We start from the raw sequence: 22396 nt of genomic DNA on the forward strand, positions 1-22396 counted from the left end.
GTGGAGGGAAAGAAGAGCGCCATTCTCAGAGAGTTTCTGTCATGATTAGATGAGTTAGGACTGTACATTCCTTCCCTGGGAATCCACCTGCCATGCTTGACAGAGAAGCAAAGTAAGCCAGCAAAGCAGCAGGCAGGCAAACTTCAGATCTTCCTGTGGTGGTTTGAATAGGAATGGCCACCACAGACTCATGCGTTTGAATGCATGCGTTACCCATAGGGAGTGGCACTGTTAGGAGGTGTGGCATTGCCGGAGGAGGCAAGGCCTCTGTGTGGGTAGGCTCTGAATTCTTCTATGCTCACTCTATGCCTAGTGTGGCACACACTCTCCTGCTGCTGCCTACAGATCAAGATGTAGAACTCTCAGCTCCTTTTCTAGATCATGTCTGCCTGCTATGCTTCATGACAATAAAAGACTGAACCTCTGAAACTGTAAGTCAGCCCCAATTCAATGTTTTTCTTTATAAGAGTTGCAGTGGTCATGATGTCTTCACAGCAATGGAAACTCATCTCAGATGCTCCCCGTCTAACCTTCAAAACTTCCATTCTTCTCCCTGTTCTGTGGCAGAGTAGTTGCCGTGGCTTCTTCTTGCTCTCTGCCTGCATTCCCAAGGGACCAAGCAGACCCTGGTGAAACACTCCACTTTTCTACCTCATGTGAACCCCCTTAGCCTCCTATCTAGTCCACTCCCAATTCCTGAGTATCAGTTTCCAATACCTGGAAACAAACTGTACCAGGATACCTCAGTATCTATACCTAGCAGGATCCCAGAAGCATTACTTATCAGGCAGCACATAACCATCACATCCTCCTCGTAACCATAGATGGCAAAAGAAACCAAGGATAAAACCACCCACCCCACAAAGTCAAGATCAGATGGCATTCCAAACCCAGATGACTAAATGGCAGATACAGATACATCAATAACAGCCAGGACAACATGTCTCCACTAGAGCCCAGGAACCCTATTTCAGTAGGCTCTGCAAAGTGAAACATAGCTTAAGCACAAGACAATGGCCTTAAATAGCTTTTATAAATTTGATAGAGATCCTTAAGAGGAAAGTAATAAATCTACTAATAAAATCTATGAAAACACAACACCACACACAGTGAAAGGAGATAAATAAAACAGTTCAGGACCATAGTGGAAGAATCAATAAAGAAATCCCTTTATTTTCTGAAGGAAATTTGGAATTGAAAAATTTGGAAACTTGATCAAGAACCTCAGAGGCAACCCCCACCAACAGACTACAAGAGAGACTCCCGGTCATTAAGAAGATGGAAGAAATGGATACCTTAGTCAAAGAAAATGGTAACCCTAAGCAACCCAACTCAGGAAATCTGGGACAATATGAAAAGACCAATAGTATGAATAATATAAATATATAAACAGAAGAAGTAAAAGATACCCAGGTAAAAGGCACAGAACATATTTTTAAAATAAATCTTAAAAGAGTACCCACGTCTAGCTGGCCCACAGAGGTACTGCTGTTCTCCCAGTTCCTAGGTATAGGTGGCAGCCTGCAGCTTGGTTGTCTGCATCCCCCAAGGTCTTACACTCAGCAAACTCTCAATCACCATAGATGGAGAAACCAAGATATTCCATGACAAAACCAAGTTTAACCAATATCTTTCCACAAACCCAGCCCTACAAAGGATAATAGGGGAAAAACACCAATACAAGGAGGGAAACTATACCCTGGAAAAAGCAAGATAGTAACCTTCTTTCATCAAACCTAAATGAAGATAACCAATCAAATATAAAAAACAACATCAAAAATGACAGGAAGTAGTAATCACTATTCCTTAAAATCTCTTAACATCAATGGACTCAATTCCCCAATAAAAAGACATAGACTAACAGACTGGATACGTAAACAGGACCCTACATTTTGCTGCATACAGGAAACACACCTCAGTGTCAAAGACAAACACTATCTTAGAGTAAAAGGCTGGAAGACGATTTTACAAGCAAATGGTCTCAGGAAACAAGCCAGAGTAGGCACTCTAATATCAGATAAAATTGACTTTCAACCTAAAGTCATCAAAAGAGACACGGAAGGACACTTCTTGCTGGTCAAAGGAAAAATACACCAAGAAGAACTCTCAATCCTGAACATCTATGCTCCAAATGCAAAAGCACTTTCATTCATAAAAGAAACTTTACTAAAGCTCAAAGCACACATTGCACCTAACACAATAAGTGTGGGTGACTGCAACACTCCACTCTCCTCAATGGACTGATCAAGAAAACAGAAACTAAACAGGGACACAGTGAAACTAATTGAAGCTTTGGACCAATTAGAGTTAACAGATATATATATAGAGAGAACATTTTATCCCAAAGCAAAAGAATATACCTTTTTCTCAGCACCTCATGGGACCTTCTTCAAAATCGATCATATAATTGGTCACAAGACAGACCTCAACAAATATAAGATCAAAATAATCCCAAGCCTCCTATCAGATCACTATGGAGTAAAAGTGGTCTTCAATAGCAACAAAATCAACAGAAAGCTCACATACACATGGAAACTGAACAATACTCTACTCAATGATACCTTGGTCAAGGAAGAAATACAGAAAGAAATCGAAGACTTTTTAGAATTTAATGAAAATGAAGACACAAACATACCCAAATCTATGGGACATAATGAAAGCAGTGCTAAGAGGAAAACTCATAGCTCTGAGTGCCTCCAAAAAGAAAATGGAGAGAGCATACACTAGAAGCTGAACGACACACCTGAAAGCCCTGGAATAAGAAGAAGCCCTGGTTAAGAAGCTAATTAACCCAGGAGGAGTAGAAGACAGGAAATCATCAAACTCAGGGCTGAAATCAATCAAGTAGAAACAAAGAGAACCATACAAACAATCAACAAAACCAGGAGCTGGTTCTTTGAAAAAATCAACAAGATAGATAAGCGCTTAGCCAGACTAACCAAGAGGCACAGAGATAGTATCCAGATTAACAAAATTAGAAATGAAAAGGGAGATATAACAACAGAAACGGAGGAAATAAAAAAACATCAGATCCTACTACAAAACCCTATACTCAACACAACTGGAGAATCTGGAGTAAATGGATAGTTTTCTGGACAGATATCAAAACCAAAATTAAATCAGGATCAAATAGACTACCTAAACAGTCCCATAATGCCTAAAGAGATAAAAGGGGTCATAGAAAGTCTCCCAACCAAAAAAAGCACGGGACCAGATGGTTTTAGTGCAGAATTCTATCAGACCTTCAAAGAAGACCTAACACCAATACTCTTCAAACTATTCCACTAAATAGAAACAGAAGGAACACTACCCAACTCGTTCTACAAAGCCACAATTACACTGATACCAAAACCACACAAAGATCCAACAAAGAAAGAGACCTTCAGGCCAACTTCCCTTATGAATATCGATGCAAAAATACTAAATAAAATTCTTGACAACTGAATCCAAAAACACATCAAAACGATTATCCACCATGATCAAGTAGGCGTCATTCCAGGGATGCAGGGATGGTTCAATATAAGGAAATCCATCAATGTAATACACTACATAAACAAACTCAAAGAAAAAAACCACATGATCATTTCATTAGATGCTGAAAAAGCATTTGACAAAATTCAGCATCCTTTCATACTGAAAGTCTTGGAAAGAACAGGAATTCAAGGCCCATACCTAAACATAGTTAAAGCAATATACAGCAAACCGGTAGCCAACATCAAACTAAATGGAGAGAAACTTGAAGCAATTCCACTAAAATCAGGGACTAGACAAGGCTGCCCTCTCTCTCCATATCTTTTCAATATAGTACTTGAAGTTCTCGCTAGAGCAATTAGACAACATAAGGAGGTAAAGGGGATATAAATTGGAAAGGAAGAAATCAAATTATCACTATTTACAGATGATATGAAAGTATACTTAAGTGACCCAAAAAACTCCACCAGAGAACTCCTACAGCTGATAAACAACTTCAGCAAAGTGGCTGGTTATAAAATCAACTCAAGCAAATCAGTAGCCTTCCTATACTCAAAGGATAAACAGGCTGAGAAAGAAGTTAGGGAAATGACACCCTTCACAATAGCCACAAACAATATAAAGTATCTTGGTGTGATTTTAACCAAACATATAAAAGATCTGTATGAGAAGAACTTTCGGTCTCTGAAGAAGGAAATCGAAGAAGACCTCAGAAAGTGGAAAATCTGCCATGTTCTTGGATTGTCAGGATTAATATTGTTAAAATGACCATCTTGCCAAAAGCAATATACAGATTCAACCCAATCCCCATCAAAATCCCAACTCACTTCTCCTTAGAGTTAGAAAAATCAATTCTCAAATTCATCTGGAATAACAAAAAACCCAGGATAGCTAAAACTATTCTCAACAGTAAAAGAGCTTCTGGGGGAATCAATATCCCAGATCTCAAGCAATACTACAGAGCAATAGTGTTAAAAACTGCATGGTATTGGCACAGCAACAGACAAGTGGACCAATGGAATAGAATTTAAGACCCAGAAATGAATCCACACACCTATGGTCACTTGATCTTTAACAAAGGAGCAGAAAACATCCAGTGGAAAAAAGATAGCCTTTTCAACAAATGGTGCTGGTTCAACTGGAGGTCAGCATGCAGAAGATTGCGAATTGATCCATTCTTATCTCCTTGTACTAAGCTCAACTCCAAGTGGATCAAGGACCTCCACGTAAACCCAGACACACTGAAACTAATAGAAAAGAAACTGGGGAAGACCCTTGATGACATGGGCACAGGGGAAACTTTCCTGAACAGAACACCAATAGCTTATGCTCTAAGATCAAGAATTGACAAATGGGACCTCATAAAATTACAAAGTTTCCGTAAGGCAAAGGACACTGTCAAAAGGACAAAACGGCAGCTAACAAACTGGGAAAAGATCTTCACCAACCCTACATCCGATAGAGGGCTAATATCCAATAAATACAAGGAACTCAAGAAGTTAGACCCCAGGGAACCAAATAACCCTATTAAAAATGGGGTACAGATCTAAACAAAGAATTTTCACCTGAAGAAATTCGGATGGCTGAGAAGCACCTTAAGAAATGCTCAACATCATTAGTCATTAGGGAAATGCAAATCAAAACAACCCTGAGATTTCACCTTACACTAGTCAGAATGGCTAAGGTCAAAAACTCAGGAGACAGCAGGTGTTGGCGAGGATGTGGAGAAAGAGGAACACTCCTCCACTGCTGGTGGGTCTGTAAGATGGTACAACCACTTTGGAAATAAGTCTGGTGGTTCCTCAGAAAACTGGACATGACACTTCCGGGGGACCCTGCTATACCTCTCCTGGGCATATACCCAAAGGATTCCCCAGCATGCAATAAAGACACATGCTCCATTATGTTCATAGCAGCCTTATTTATAATAGCCAGAAGCTGGAAAGAACCCAGATGTCCCTCAATGGAGGAATGGATACAGAAAATGTGGTATATTTACACAATGGAATACTACTCAGCAATTAGAAACAATGAATTCATGAAATTTGTAGGCAAATGGTTGGAACTGGAAAATATCATCCTAAGTGAGGTAACCCAATCACAAAAGAATATATATGGAATGCAATCTCTGATAAGTGGATATTAATTAGCCCAGAAGCTCTGAATACCCAAGGCACAAGTAGCACCTTAAGAAATGCTCATCATCATTAGTCATTAGATTCAAGCCAGTGCTGGTATAAGAAGCTTTATTTTGTGAGAAGAGCTGTCCAGTTGGGACTCTGGCTTGAATCTAATCGAGTTGTTGGCCAAAGGGGTCCCATGGGAACCCCCAAACCACCCAGGCTGTTTCCAAAATTATAGGTTGCTTTCTATAAACTGACATCGAGGTCCTTTTGCTGAGAACAATACCTGCACAACTCACTCAACACAGAGCCGTCAAGCTGGCGCCCACATAGGGCCTGCACCCCTACGCCGAGTGTTCTTGGTGATGGAAGGCGTCCTGCAAGCTGAGAAGAAGAAAGGTTGCTGTTTATCAGCTCAGCTACAGACCCTTCGATCTACAATGGGGGTCCTGCTCGTCAGAAATCTTGTGGGACTGACCAACCAATATCTGATTTGATTCATCCATGAGACAGAACTCACACCTGATACTGCTGGATGACCAAGAACCTCATACTGCACAGCCCTGGGACCTGGGGACCCGAATACTACCGTTCTACTAAAGAAACGCAGCAGTAAAGTAACTCCTAATGACATTCTTCTATCCTCACAGATCAGCACCTTACTCGGCCATCATCAGAGACGCTTCCCCCTGAAGCCGATGGGGACAGAGTCAGACACTATGCAGAGTCCGAGACCTGAGAACACTTGGCTCTAAATGGGACTCTTCCATCAAATCACTCTGCTCAGAACTCAAGGAAGCCTGTGGAAAAGGATGCAGAAAGAGTATAAAAGCCAGAGCAGGAGCAATCTGACTGGGGAGCATAGTAGCATTCTGACACTCAGTGTATGCAGGAAGGTAAGGCAGACTTCCTGACTTGTGCTGTCAAATCCTGTCACTTCCACAGGCTTGTCACACAGCCACACTGCCTCAGTCTCTCTTTCTAAAGTGTAGTAGATAGTACTTATGCCTTCTGCCCTAAGTGTTTCTGGAAGGCTCAGCCGAGGTGAACTATTTGAAAGTCTGTCTTCCTTTAAAATTAAGATCGCCTTAGCAAGCAAACCAACAAAATTAAGTCAATCTCATATTTAAGCCTAGAGAGTCTTTTGTTTCAGGGCGGTGAGGCAGGAATGGTCGACAGCTGACAAAAGGAAGAGGAAAGAGGCCATTGGGGTCAGTGGGAGGCCAGCAGGTGGGAAGGAAATCTGTCCCTAATTCTCCAGCAGGAATAGCACCCACAGGAAGCGGTCACCCTCCTGGCAGGCGCAATGCCTACCATCCAGAACTGTGGTCTCCCAGGCAGTTCTGTAGATAGGCTCCGCTGCAGCCTACTTCTCTGTGAACGTATTTCCAAAGCCACTAATAAAAAGGTAACTCACTCTGTGCTATGAGAGATGGCAGGCACGCCTTGGGATGAATGATGGGCAAAGAATTGTCATTTCTCTTCTCAAAACCAGGCTATTATCCACTCGTGGTGCTTGGCACTGTGGCTTGTTAGCAATTACACAGTGGAAGCCGACCCGCTCAAAGTCGCCCCCAGAGCCGTGTTTCTCCTGCAGCCTCCTTGCTTCAGTCTCTCTCTGCGTGGTTTCTGGGCAATCCAGTGCACATGCGAGAAGATGGTTTAAAATCAGCCTTATTTCCCTTCTCTACATTTTCTCCTATTTTGGTTTAAGGGTCACCTCATTAGCGTTTACCCCAAGTTTTAAGAAGCTATGATAGTTACAACCCTTTCAGTTATGATGATAGACTTTGGACCAAATAATTCAATACTGATTTAAATTGAAAAAGTTTCTCAGATTGAAATAGTGGTTTTTTTTTTTTGTTTTTTGTTTTTTGTTTTTTTTGTTTTTGTTTTTTTTGTTTTTGTTTTTTTGATCAGCCAGGCTAGTAATGAAAACAAAGACTGTGTTTTTTAGTTAAAACATCCCACACATTTTCCCAAGTGTCTTGTGTGGATTACTTCATTTATTCTTCTACATAATGCTAGTTGTTCCCATTCCACATTTGAAAATAAAAGCAGAGTTACAGAAGGTTCGATCAGGCCTGGAGGGGGCTCAGCAGTCAGGCGCACTTGATACTCTCGCAGAGGACACCCAGACCCTTCATGGCAGCCCACAACTGCCTGTAACTTCAGTTCCAGGAAATCTGGCACCGTCTACTGGTCTCTGTGGGCTACTGCACTCATGTGGTTCACGTAAACCTATGCAGGTTCACACACATAGATGCAAAGAAAAGTTTTAAGTGAAATGAAACAATTAAAGAGTTAAATAATTTAGGTATTTGTTATGTGACTATAAATGCTCCTATCTTATAAAATTTAAATAATTCTACAAATTTTGACTAATTCTCCATAAATCATAATGCATCTTTTCTAATTCTTTAACCCAGAATAATTCCATGCCTATCCAGCTAGGTTCAAATCCATATCCTAACATAACTGTCTACCAAACACTGGCACTCACTTCCTTTACAGGAGTCTTTTCCTGTAATTCCCAAGCCAGGGCTGGTTCTAGCAGTGGATGGAGACATTTTGGGCTGTCTTGACGTAGAATGCGTCTGGCAACTAATAGGAGAAGTCAATGATACCACCAAACCTCTGAAAACACATCCATTATACCTCTCACACAGAGGAAATGAGCTGTCCCTAACTTAATAGAGCAGAGGAAGATGGAGAAAACCTAAGACTGCTCAGCAGGACTGGATGACAGCATCTCACACTACAGCTTTGGCTAGCGTGGAGTTCATTAGACAGAGCAGGATGGCCTTGAGCTCACCCTCCCACTAATGTTGGGATTGCAGTCATAAACCACTATATTCAGCTTCTGTGTGATGGAGTTACTATGAATAATTTGAGTACTGGTTTTCCTCTGAGGAAACACTCAAAACTCCTCAATCTTACAACTGCTGATGCTGTAAATGAACTTAAATTTTACTTCCAGTATTAAAATGTTTGTATGTTTTATGGTGTATGTGTGATATGGTGTCTATCTGATATACCCATGTGCGTGCATGTATACATACAGATGCATTGTGAAAGCAATAAGCCCACACAATGTATCTTTTTTCTACTGTTCTCCACTTCTACTTTTTGAGACAGGGCCTCTTAATAAACCCAAGGCTCACAGATTTGTCTAGACTGGTTAACTAGTGAGCTTTGGGGAGCCTCTGTCTTTATGGTCACCCCTTCTAGCCCTTAAATCCCAGGTACATTTTACTACACAAGCCTTTTATGTGGGTGTTTGACATCTAAATTCTATGACTGAGCTATCTCTTTAGTGTCTCTCCCTGTCTTGGTCTGTCTCTGTCATGCACACACACACACACACACACACACACACACACACACACACACACACATTTACAGTTTTTGAGGTGATGGTAGTAAGTCACCAAGTTTCCACTTAGCACACTGTAGCATTGGAAGAACAGAGTCTGAAAACTCTATGAAGGGAAAACACCCACTAATGGCTCATGCTACCTTTTAGCAACAAAATTTATTTTTAAAAAATTCTATTAGCGTTTCTGGAGTGTCACCAAGGGCCAGCCAGTACATCAGAGACTCAAATCTCAGCAGAAGAGCCTCATGTTTCCTCCACTGAACTCAAGTCAATATTCTAATACTTTTAAATGTTTTATTGTAAAGGTAGGCAAATCTTTGGCAAGGATAAAGATACTCCTATAAGGTAAACAGAGTTCTTCTAAGTCATATAGAAGAAACTTATGCAAAGAAAACCAGAAATGTGTGAATGATAACAGGACTTAGTAATGGCAGCGAATGAGAGGGAAGAACCACAAACAAATGGAAATGGCCAGCATAACTAAGCTCTGTGTTTACAGGAGTACTCCCATACCTGAGCTACATACGCCATCATCCCTAAAATATTTCTTACTATGCCTACACCTACATGATACCAAGATTGGAACTGGGATATACATAGTACATAGCTGCCAAGTTCTAACCCTCCCTCTTGGCTCAGAATCCTAAATATTAAATAGTCACTTTTTGTAGGTAGAGTCATGTAAATGATTCGTGGGTGTGCTGGCTACTTCTATGTCAAGTTGACCCAAGCTAGAATCATTTGAAAAGAGGGAACCTCAATTAGGAAAATACCCCAGTAGCTTGGCCTGTGGGCAAGCCTGTGGTGCCCTCTCTTGACTGATGATTGGTGTGGGAGGACTCAGCTCACTGTGGGCAGTGGCTTTCCTGTGATCCTTGGTATTGTAAGAAAACAGGCTGGACAACCCATAAGGAGTAAGCCCAAAAGCAGTGTTTCTAATGGGCCTACTTCAGTTCCTGCCTCTGGGTTCACGCCTTGAGTTCCTGCCCTGAATTCACCAGCTGTAAATGGGAGATAGAAGCTGAAGTTAACCCTTTCCTCTCCAAGGTTCTTTTGGTCATGAGTTTTATGACAGCAATAGAACCCTAAGACAATGAGTCAAATTGCTCAACAAGAATCCTAAGACATGCTAGTGCCCTGTAAACAGTCTGTGGCAGAACTGCATACTCGTCTCGGTACCCCTGCCATGTTTGATGCTGTCTCAAACAGCTCATTCGAGGTTGCTTGATTAGGGACTTGACCGAATCTCTGGAGAGAGAGGGGATCATGAAGGTGAAAGGACACTTGGAAATCAACTTCTAGAATGTTAAACAGGCCCAGGACTTGCGGGGAGTGGGGACCCAGAAAAGGGGAAATCATTTGCAATGTAAATAAAAAAATAAATTAAAAAAAAGAATGTTAAACAGGGATTATTTCAGTTAGTACAGACAAAGTAGCATAGTGCTGGTAATCATGACACTTATGGGATCCTTGTGGATAATGCCAATAGTTCTAGGCAGAGCATCTCACATCTGAGTCTCTCGAAGAAGCACGGGGTTGCTTATTATATATAGACTTACAGTATTTCCCACAGTGTATGAGATGTGTGAGTGTGTGTGTGTGTGCCTTCATGTATATATGAGTATATATGCCTCTGTGTGTGCTTGTCTGTGTGCATGTATGTGCACATTCATGAGTACACACATGGAGGCCAGAGAGCAGCCTTGCACATCATTCCTTGGGTACCATTCACTTGTTTACCATGTTTTCTGAGCCACGGTCTCTAAATGGGATCTGGCTTAGATTCTACTGCTCACGCTATCCAGTGTCCAGCACTGTGGTTGCAAATGACCATCTCTGCATCTTGCCTTTTAAATGGATTCCTGGCATTAACCTCTGACCTGATGCTTACATAGCAACCATATTACTGATGGAGCTGTCTCTCCAGTCCTAGTTCTTAAATTCTCCTGTTTATGTAAATCATCTGAGATTCCTGTTAGAATGAGTCTGGTAACTGAGAAATTCTGCATGGGTTCTTCAGTCAAAAAGCTACTCGCCGTGTTTTCGATGATAAGGGCATGATGGTCTTCACCTTGCTCAATTACCTAGGGAATTGAAAGATTCTTGTCCAAACATCCAATTCCCTAAGATCCTTATCCAGTTGAAATGGGGATCTTAAAATGCTCCCTATGTAATAGCAGAGTACAAGTGATTTGAAGAAGAAAATGGAAAAAATGGGGGCCAGGCTTTAATTAAGGTGGTTAGATAAAGATGCATACAGAGGAGGGTAAAAGGATAGTATGTCTGAAAAAGCCATAAGGAATCATATTATTATCAACCTAAAATTATATCTAATATGTATATATATATAGTCTGCATATATATATATACATGTGCACATATACACACTAAACTAGTATAATATATAATAAATTGTATTAAGTTAAACTTCACTATCTGGACTGCCAATAATCCCCAAGAAGCATAGACTACCTAATAAAAAGCTAACAGTACATGTGAGAGACCAGTTTTGAGGCATTTGCCGTGATTGTCCAAGAAATTCCTAAAGCCTTACAGGCTGCTGCTGTTGGCCTTGCTTGAAGGGAAAGGAAGTCCCAGGTGCTAAAGACACTGTGTACTTCAGGTACAGAAACCAGGGGATCCAAGCTAGATCTTCCCTGAAAGCCTCCCCACAGAGGACCAGGTTTCATGGTATCTGAAAGCACTATGCAGACGTCCAAGAGAGGGATGTGAGCCCTTCCCAGCATGTCTATGAACCGTAACAATGACCAGCATAGTACAGTAACCATATGTAACGGTTCAGTAATGGCACATGCACGTTAGCTGTAGCCAATAGCTCTCTAATTGGACTTAAAGCCTGCTGAGCAAGGAGGGATTCATGCCTGGTACTGGAAACCTAGCCAAATACCTCAGCCTAGACAAATCATGGATCTCAGAGGAGAGACTAAAACTTCCACTTTACTAAATCAACATAATCCCTAAGTTCATTCCGAATACTTATTTTATACCCACAGATAGGACTCATTCTCACTTCTCATCAAAGAAACTTTTTTTATAACAGAGAACACTGCAGGAAACCACAATCAAAATGCAGGAAACAAGAGATCTTGTGATACCCAGCATCAACTGAGACAGTTCCAATATAATCCATGCACCTGCAGCTCAGAGATTGTTAAGGAAGGAGGAAGAACTTTGTGGAAGACAAAGGAGCAGGAAGTTTGTAGTGAGATTATATCTCCTAAAAATATCAAAGAAACCACAACCATGAAGTCTCATCAACATGGCTGTCTAAACCAGGTCAATACCAATAGAAATACAATAGAAATGGTAAGACGGAAATGGGAAATGCTCTTGAGGCCTCAACCCTAGACAAAGAACTATAAGTGAATAAGTAATACTGAGAATAGGAAAAATAGTCTTTCTCAGGAAAGAACCAACATCCCAATTGTTTATCCAACACCAAGTGGTCAGCCCTGGAATTATACACATTCAAGTAGCAGTATATAGACTGAGCAGGCTGTACTTATATATTTAAGAAGGAACATATATGTGTATATATATAACAATTAAGAAAAGGGAGACTATTCCTTTGAAGGAGATCAAAAGGTTATTTGGTAGGGTTAAAGAGGAAAGAGAAGACAAAGGAACCATCTCTTGTTCTCAGAGTCATCTTTCTACAGACACACAGGACCAATGTAATTTATTTTATAATGCTTAAAGCGTGTGAACAAGAGCAGAGCAAACTGAGACAAACAGAGAGGACATACCTAAAAGGCAGGTGTTTCCACATTTACTACTGACCATGGGCCAGCATCTGAGCGTCCAGATGCTGCTGGCATAGAGTAGCAGAGAGTTCACTATGGCAGCCCAACACTCTGCTGGGCAAAAATTCTAGCTTACTGCAGGATCATGGGAAAGTGCTGACACAAAATTACTCCTCATATGAGCTCATTGGGAGACAGAACATCACAGTTATGGCTAGCCATGGTTAGACCTCAAAGCAGGAGAGTATTAGGAGTGAAATATCGGAGGCAGAATGGTGGAGTACTGAAGGGGAACCTTCTCTTTTTGAAAGGGAACTTCATGGGGGAAGATAGCAGCTATGTGGAGCCTAGTAGGTACTCTGAAGGGAAGGAGCTTGAGAATTCCAAGTCTTAATTTACACATCTTCATAGGAGGCCCTGCTCCATACCGCATGTTACATACCTGACTACATGCAGGAGGCACAGGCAGGGCAGCATTAGACAAAAGTAAAGTTACAGTTTAAAGTTGTGGTTGTCCTAGGGTTTAGAGGCTTGGGGTACTCACAACTGCGAGTAGGAGAGAGAAGATTGAAGTCTTCACAAGAATATGAGGTCCCAGCCATTTTCCCTGTCAACTCTTCAGGGACAAAGCCTGTTGGGCCATGGACTGATTCCTGAGACAGCAGGAAGACAGCTAAGGGTCTGAGACCTAACGCGTGGGACAAGCAACCCGCGTCCTGCCACTCACCGGCCCGTTAGTGTCTGTGACTGCTTCATACTGTCTCTCAGTTTTCTATGGATCTGTTGTTCTCATTTGAGTGTCTCCCAAAGACCACTGCTAAGTGTTTAATCTACCGTCTGTGCAGCCATCAGACAATGGTGGAACCTTTAGTGAGTGAGCGAAGGGGAAGGGAGTTAGGTCATGGGCCATGGCCACGCAGGGGTTAGCAGAACCTTGTCCCTTTCCTGTCTCTGTCTCATTTCCAGCTTCCTTGAAGTTAGCATTGACCCTGGCACGTGTTCCCTGACATGATACACTGTGCTGCCACAGGCTCGCCTATAAAATAGTCACGTGACTATTGGCTGAAGCCTTTGAGACGCTGGTCCCAAAAGACCCTTTCTTACGTGAAGTTTGATTACCTCAAGCATTTTGTTATGGTAAGAGAAATTTCGCTAACATACTTGTTCACTGGTTTTAGAAGCATTACAAGACAATGTTGAAAGTGCACATTAATTGCACAAAATCCAGCTAGGACCGCCAGTGGTTCCATGGCACTCTTAATCAGGAGAGCCATCTTTGCAGACAATGCCACCTGTAGTAGCATCTTTTCTAACTTCCACGGATTCCCTGGAAAAGCAATCATGAAAGTGGCTCCTGAAATTTAAGGCCTCCGGCATCATGTATGGAATGAGGACATTTTCTGTTGAATTTTTAAACACAGTTCATGGGGCTCCCTATAGTCAGAATGAGATTCATGCTGAGATCTTATTTTTTTCTTCACGAATAAGTTTAGAGCTGGCATGGCAGATAATGAGGACACTTTAACATGCACAACAAGGAGGAAGTTAATGTCCCCGACTGACATTATCTCCTACGGAGAGGAATATAGTAGAAAGGAAAGATTCCGTTCTGTACTCCTGAATAAGTTTTATCCAGGAAGGAAAATATTACAAGAGCCAAAAATCAAACTTTCCTGGTGATTCTTTAAAAAAAAAGATTGCTTCCTAAATATTATTCTAACTTTGAATATGCGGGAAGAAATTAAGACCTTTCTGTTGTCGGAAAGGTGACATCCAACAAAGCTACTTTCTGATCATACTGTCCTCCTTGCTTGTTAATCCTCAGCAAAGGTCACCTGACACCTTGTAGTCTATTCTCTTTGAGCATGAAGGCTTGAAAGAAGAACTTGTCACAAAACACAGAGTTCCTTTCTGTACTGCCTGGTCTCAGTGAGATGCTGTAAATAAAACATGGATGAGCTAAAGCACAAGCAGATAGATCATTGGGGATGATCTGGAAGAAATCTGGATAACAAAGAATTGCTTCTGGGGAACCTGGCAGGACATGTCATTCTACCCTGTCCTAAGGATCATCCACATAAAGGAAGTGTCAGGGACAGAAACAGGGAGCTGTACCACACAGGTACCACACAGCTCCTCCAGCCACCCAGCCACCATCCCCACCCCCACCCCCACCCCACCCGACCCCCCACCCACGAGATGGGATAGAGCTGTCCTACACAGCTCCTCCTGCCCCCCCCATAGGATGCTTACACAAATCAAAGCAAACGCACATGTGAACATCAAATACGCATGGTGTGGGTAGATCCTAAGGATGCGATTCACCAGAACCCCATTTTGTTTTTGTCTGTGAAGTTGCTGAGCCTTGGAAACTGAATGCTGTGTGTAGGATTCACGCTCCTGTCTAAAACCTCCTTTAAGTCTGGACTGCTTCTCTCTTCCTCCTTGTTCTTCTCAATGAACTTTATCAAACATCATCGCATGTGAAATGGTTAAGTAACATAGCACAATACATCATCTTGAGTTTTCTTTAAGTCTTTTTCTTTCTGAAAATAGTAAATAAAGGGAATTTTACTAGTCATTAGAGCACTGTATTTTAAAGTCACGTGACTTAATATATTTTTCTTAAACTTTTCTTTTTTTGGTGAGTCCATGAACAATGTGTGCAATGAATGCGTGTGTGTGTGTGTGTGTGTGTGTGTGCGCGCGCGCGCGCGCGTGCGCGCTTGCAGAGGACATGTGAAGAGTTGCGTGTCCTTCTCTATCCTCTGTCTTATTCCTTTGACACTTGGTCTCTCACTAAAACTGCAGCTAGGCTGGTGAGTAGCCAACAAGGCGCATCGGTCCCCTGCCTACTCTCTTCAGTGTTGGGGTTACAGGCACCTGCAAGAACACACCCCTGAGATGGAATGGAGCTGTCTAGTTTTCTACCTGGGGGCTGGGGATCCAAATTCAGGTCTCCGTGCTAACAAAGCAAACACATTTACCCACTGAGCCATCTCTCAGGCCTCATCCTTGGGTCTTAAATGGTTCTGCTTATGTCTCTGAGCCCAACTAGCATATAATCAGCAAGTATCTCAGAAAACCAGACCATCGTACAGAACTCAAACTTCCCAGTAGGTCTACATGCTCAGTAGAGCCTGGGTTTATTTAGCTGCTTTCCAAATGAGAGGGGCGACACACTGAAGCATCTCAGTCTGTGCTTCTTGCTTTGTGTCTATAGACCTGTCTTGCAGGTCCTAGAAGATAGTTTACCTTCATCTTTTTATTTTTTGGTGGGCCACAGTATATTATCAAAAATGAGGGTGGAACTCATTCATTGCTCCCTATGTGTTGCTTCTTTCCTCCCTGTGTAAATATAACACCCAGTGAATAAACTGAGATCAGGTTCAAAGCGGGACTGACTTTATAACCCAGGGAAGGAACTGGTCCTCTGGCTTCCTCACAAGTAAAGCCAAGTGTGGGAAACAGATGAGGAGCAGAGAGGCCTTGATGGGTCTCAGTGAGTCCAGGATGGCACCTGCCGGCAAGGACAACAACCTTCCCTCTCACTCTCTCTTTTCCTTGCATCAGAGAAGCTGACATTTCTGAAGCTTACTAACTTTTCATCCGTCAGTTGTGTCAGAAATAGCCCAAGAGACACTCAGTTGGGACTGGAGACTGTGGTTGGTAGCTGAGCTGTGGATTCCTAGGGTTCCAGTCTAGTAGACTTACTTTGAATTTGAATCACCAGCAAATGCCTTGCTCGAGGGCTGGGCCTGCCCTTGGGTGGAGAGGCGTCAGCAATATCTATTAAATGTCTCATTTCCATGGGAGAATTTGTTTGTTTAGTGCAGCTCTGTAACGCGTTTCCAAAAGTACCCAGACAGTTTAAATTTTTATAAGTTTTGCATGCACGAATAACTTCCCTTGAATAGCTAAGGAGGAGGCAGTAGAGACTAAAGGGAACTTTTCCTGTGAGTGTGGTGTTTGTGGTAGATTAGCATCTTCCTGACACACTCCTATTTCCCTAAGTTTTCCGAGGGTCCCAATTAGGTCTGGCACACTGCCATCAGCGCAGACTACCTGTAACAACCCCATTCAGCTCTGTTGATGTTCAGTGAAGTTTGTGAATAAGTTTCTCGAGAAGCAGAGTGGACAAATTCCCACTTCAGCATCCTGATTCCTTCCTGCAGTCTACTGCAAACTCCCATCCTTCTGTACTCAGAGAGCTGGTAACTTCAGGCCCAGCCTCTGGGTAGCTGTCAACAGTGTTTGAACTTGATGCCCAAAAAAAGGCACCCCGATCAGATGGGAATAATCATTCTGAAACCCCACAGACTTCAAGCAACAAGTCAAAAGTTAGAAAATAGCCTCTTGTATGTTTTATGTATTTGGAAATATTTCAAATACCTCAGAAGAGATAAGCAAATAGGAGAAATAACATTAATGAAGTCATCAGTGTGCCTTTTGATAAAAAAAATCCTTCTTAACCATTTTTTTCCTTGCGTCAATATTTTATTTTTTTGCACTGACACATGCCCACACGAACAGAAGCCCCCAGAACAGTTTTCCTTCTTTGCCAGAATTCCCTGCTGTGGTCTCTTCACAATAATCTCCTTTGCTCATTCAGGTCTTGAGTCATCCTCTGCTGAACTATTACTAAATACTAGACTGCACTGGTCCCTGGAGACATTTAATGCTGTTGTGATACTTGCCTTTTGGTGAAATAAATTAGAGAGCATGGGGTATCCTTCTCTTCAGTCTAACTGAGTCCTGGGTCCAATCCTCAGCACACATAGAGAGGTAACAAGGCAGATGCCTGTGAGAACTGAGTGATGAAACACCAGAGGGGTGTGCTGAGAGCAGTGAGATGAGACGTCTGCTGAGAATTTCATAATTAGGAATGTGTTCTGTAAGTGTCTGGGCTTAGCCACCCAAGAGGACGGCTGGTGCGAAGGTCCTGTGGTGAGAGCTTGAAATGCTTGCTTTGACCTGTCTGTGGAGGACAGACTTCAAGGGGCAGTGGTGGAAGCAGGAAGGGCGGTGAGAAGCAGCAGTTTGCATCAAAGCTGGGAGCTGGGCAGTGGGGGCATCAGTGAACCCAGGAGGAAACAGAGAGAACAGAAGACACATTTTTACATTCATTGTAGAAAGTGGTGGGTTCTCTACTGACAATATTTTCCACTATTTCACAGAATTTGACTTGTTCACTGCCCATTATCCTCTTCTTCTCCCTCTGCTGTTCTCCTTTCTCTTCTCAAATAGTCCTTTTGGGTTCCCATGTCTCGTGTGTGTGTGTGTGTGTGTGTGTGTGTGTGTGTGTGTGTGTGTGTGTGTGTGTGTGCAGTGCTGGAATTCTATCTTGCTATCTTTCATTCTGCATTTTCCCACATGGACTACACACATTCCTTTGTTCTATCATCTAGTAAGAGTTACTAGACACGGTGTGCCAGATTCAGGACAAGCTAAATGTATTACACCGAAAAATGAATGTCAGCCCAGTCCCCAACAGAACAATCTACTGCATCTTCAACATGAAAACTTTGCACCCCAAGAAACCATTCTGGGGGAGCTGCTAAAATACTGTATTGTAGAGGCACCAAAATAAAGGTTTAAAAGTTAAGGTCAAGAAAAGTCTATTTGTGAGTTTTAACATTCTGCGTATAACACGCCCCATCTCACCAACCTCCCTCCTCTTAGTACTTCTTATTAATGTCCTTTCATTCATTGTGAGCTGATTGAGGACCAAGTAGAAGAAGCTCCCCATGTGTCTGCTGTGACAAGCCCTGCTCCCATTTACCCTTCATCCAATGGTCTACGCTCACAGACAGAATGAGACATCAGAAATCTTCTGTTGGGGGCTCTGTTCTAGCATCTGGTGGCACCACCTCGCTAGTTCTTCCCCTAAGTGGCTCCTTTAATCATCCAACCTCTGTTTTCACAAATTGTGCTCCTATTCTTAAAGTCCTAAATTGAATTTAAGATTTTAAAATAAAAATCATCGTGTTTCTCAAAATAAAGCAGACAGGACTCAGTGAACTGCTCTAAATCCCAGGGCTGTGTGCTTGGCTGCCATGCTTAAGGTCATGGGTTCAACTCCTGGGACTGCGAAGACAGCCAAAGAAACACGAACAGACCAGCCAGCCAACCAACCAACCTACAAACCCTAACACACAGGGTCCAAGAGAAGATGTTTGGCAGTTTAGAAGACTTGTTCTTCTTGCAGAGGATCTGGATTCGGTTTTAGGGCCCACATAATGGCTCACAATCCTCCAAAAGTCTAACTCTAGGAGAACCAACACTTTTGGGGGCAGCAGGCACACACACGGTGCACATACATGTATGTATGCAAAGCACTCAGACACATAAAATAAATACATAAATCTAAAAACTAACCACATACATACACACGAGAGAGAGAGAGAGAGAAAGAGAGAGAGAGAGAGAGAGAGAGAGAAAGCGGACAATCCAAAGCTACATACAATGTAAATAGCTTTCTAGAGCTTCCTAGATATGAAGAAAATTGATTTCAAATTCCTGTATAAATTCTTTGCAGAGTAGGCAATGACCATTTTCTTCCCATTTTACAGGGAAGTAAATCTTTTCTGTAGACATTTCTGTCTTCCTATGGATTTTACAATAAAACCCTTCCTGTTATTTTCTGCTTTCATAATTTATAATATAGCTCATTCTTTACCCACAAGACCACTGTTCATTTGGACAAAAAAATCTGAAACTTATGTCCATGTTATTTACAACCATCAGTGAAGAAAGGAAACAGACTACCATGTGGCCAGGGGCATTTCCTTACCTAATGCCTGATTCCAGATCAGACCAGGGCATAAGAGTCCAAAATTGTTTCTTGAAATTTCTCCGGAAGAGGCGTCTCTGGAAATCGTTGGCTCCTCTTTTGTTCATCTGTCTGACTGAAAACATGTTGGCATTGTTAAAGGTTTACCACTGTGAGACATGTGACTAGGAAATGCACTTCTGCATGATGAAACTCTGTGTTATTGACAGTTGATTAAATACCACTGCAAGCTGGTTCTATCCCAGAATTAGGCTTTATTGGGAAAGCAACCTTGTATGACTATACCTCTCAAGCCTATTCAACTGGCTTTAAGAGCTATTAAAAGCCACAAAGTAAAGTGATCAAAATATAAAATTAAAAATAGCCTGGTCCTTAATTGGATAGTTTTTAATTAAAGTCTTATGCCAAAGAAACTAAGAAATATAAAATAGAAGGGTGAGAAAGTTTTAGTAGAGAGAATTTCATTGACAGCTTTAAATTTTGTCAATACATTTTGGAGAGACCACTATAATTAAGACAGCCATGGCCTATTATGCAGACACAGTCCTGACAACAGCCTGTAATAAAGTGACCTCGGCTAGGGGAGCCCCACTTGAGCAAGGCAATATGCCAAGACTGTTGAGCTCCATCCCGGTGAGCTGTAAGCCCTGCTGGCACAGGAGAGCAGCAGTGTGCAGCAGAAGTCCTTCTGTGAGATCATATGATGTGCTTGTGCTTGAGCGAGCACCGCCTGTATTAAAAGCTGTTTCAGTTTTATGAGGCCATGGTACAAGTGCGTGCCCTAGGCCTGTCTTTATCTTTTCTCTCTCTTTCTTTTTGGGGTTTATTTATTTTATTATTTCATTTGTATGATTGTTTTATTTGTACGTGTCCATGTACATCTGGTGCCTGTGGGTCCCAAAGAGGGCATCAGATCTCCTTGAGACTAGAGTTTCAGAGAGGTGTGAGCTGTCGGTGTGTGTGTGTGTGTGTGTGTGTGTGTGTGTGTGTGTGTGCGTGTAATGGAAGCCCAATCCTCTGCAAGAGTCACAAGTGTTCTTAGTTACTGATCTCTAACCCATAACTCTTTTTTTAAAAAATAAGCAGTCAGAGCAAATTGGTGTCAGACTCTTTGGATAAATGCAACTCCAGGAATCCTGGTAATGATGAAAGGAAAGCAAAATAGATAGAAAAGAATGGGAAAATTTTACGTACTCGGTTCCTAAGAAAGCATTTCAGAAATAGCCTTTAAAAAATTTCCATTGTTGCAAAGCAAGCAATAAATGGAGATAGAAACACCCTTTTCAAAGAGTTTTTGAGCTGGGACAATAGGAAAAATAGGTCAGGGAGCCGATGTATTTGCAAAATATTCACTTTGAAGGCATATACACTTTAACCTTGACCTAAACTATAGCAGTAGAAACAGGTCCTTTATAATCAAGTAAAGTATCAATGTGTTTTTAAGCAGATGGTCTTTCATGCCAGATGTCATGGAATTAAGACCTTCAGTGTTTCTGTGGTGACAACTCTGGCATTATGTCTGAGAAAAGGGCCTTGATCACTTGCTTGTCCTCTAATAATTTCTATACTGTATGATGAAATACTTAAGGCTGGCTACATTTTTAGAGATCACATCTAATGTAGAAAGCCAGAGAAAAGACTGGAGTCTAAAAGTTCTCTGAGGTGAATTCCTTCATGACCAGAAGGACCTCTCTCTAGGCCCTACCTCTTAAAGGACGTACCTCTCAACATTGCTACACTGAGAACCACTCACCAGCACACGAAGCTTTGGAAGGACAGCCACAGTTCTAATTGGATAGGTTCCTATCTTAGGCTTGTTGCCTAAGTCTTCAATGGCATGCATACTGTGGAATGGGGGCCAAAGTAAGTCACACTCATAGACTAAAGAGAAACCGTAGACATGGCCAGCGCTCCAATCAGAGCTAGCCTTTCTCCAAGCTAATCCTTAGAGTTGCCCTACCTCACTCACCCAGAACCTGTGTCCTATGATTAAACTTCCTCTGTAAAAACGGAAGTTAGTACCACCAGGACCACATCAAACACAGATAACTGAGTCAGTCAGCTCTGACTGGTATTACGTTAGATGGGCAGTGAGCTCCATCGTGCCTTCCCTCACTACTGTATTCTTTCAAGATGTCATGAAACACTTGCTCATTTGTCTTCCAAGGATTTCAGCTTTAGAGATGGATTTCCAGTCTGCATCATGCAAGACATGAATTAACAGGCCCTAAGACTGGTCCTCCACAGAAACTGGTGAAGAGCTCTGTCCATGTCTACACTCCCAGACAGCCTTCTTCTTCCCGCCAGGGCCCCTGCTATGGACTGCCTTCCAGACAAACCTCCTGCTCCTCCTCCTGAGCTGCCACACAGGAGAAAAGACTGTCAGGTTGCTCCATGCATCTCGCACCTCATAGGACCAGCAGAGTTGGTCTGCCTAAGCTTAATCCTGCTCCCGCTGTGAGAACATCACCTCAAGATCCAATTCATCCTGCCCTTTCACCATGTAACATGCTTCCTCAGCATCAGGTGGCTCTGCGGTCCCATACAGCTCTCCTACGTGGGCCACACTGCCGCTGCCTAATGTGCTCGCCACAGGCATCTTGCCCTACATGGATTTCCCAGCATCCCTGCGAAAGTCTGAATGCTCGACCTGGCCCAAACTTTGTCTACCAGTATTTTGGGGGTTATCCCAATTTCAGGCATATATTGATTTACCTCTAAGTGTAATTTCAATTGGATACTCTTACTAAATAGGGTTTTAATTGCACTCTTTGATTCTTTTCACACAGCAAAGCATAATATATAATGAGTAATCTAGTATAACACAGTATAAATACAGATAGATATAAAACCACACATAGATGCA

Source organism: Apodemus sylvaticus, chromosome 21, assembly GCF_947179515.1.
Source record: "Apodemus sylvaticus chromosome 21, mApoSyl1.1, whole genome shotgun sequence".
NCBI lineage: Eukaryota > Metazoa > Chordata > Mammalia > Rodentia > Muridae > Apodemus > Apodemus sylvaticus.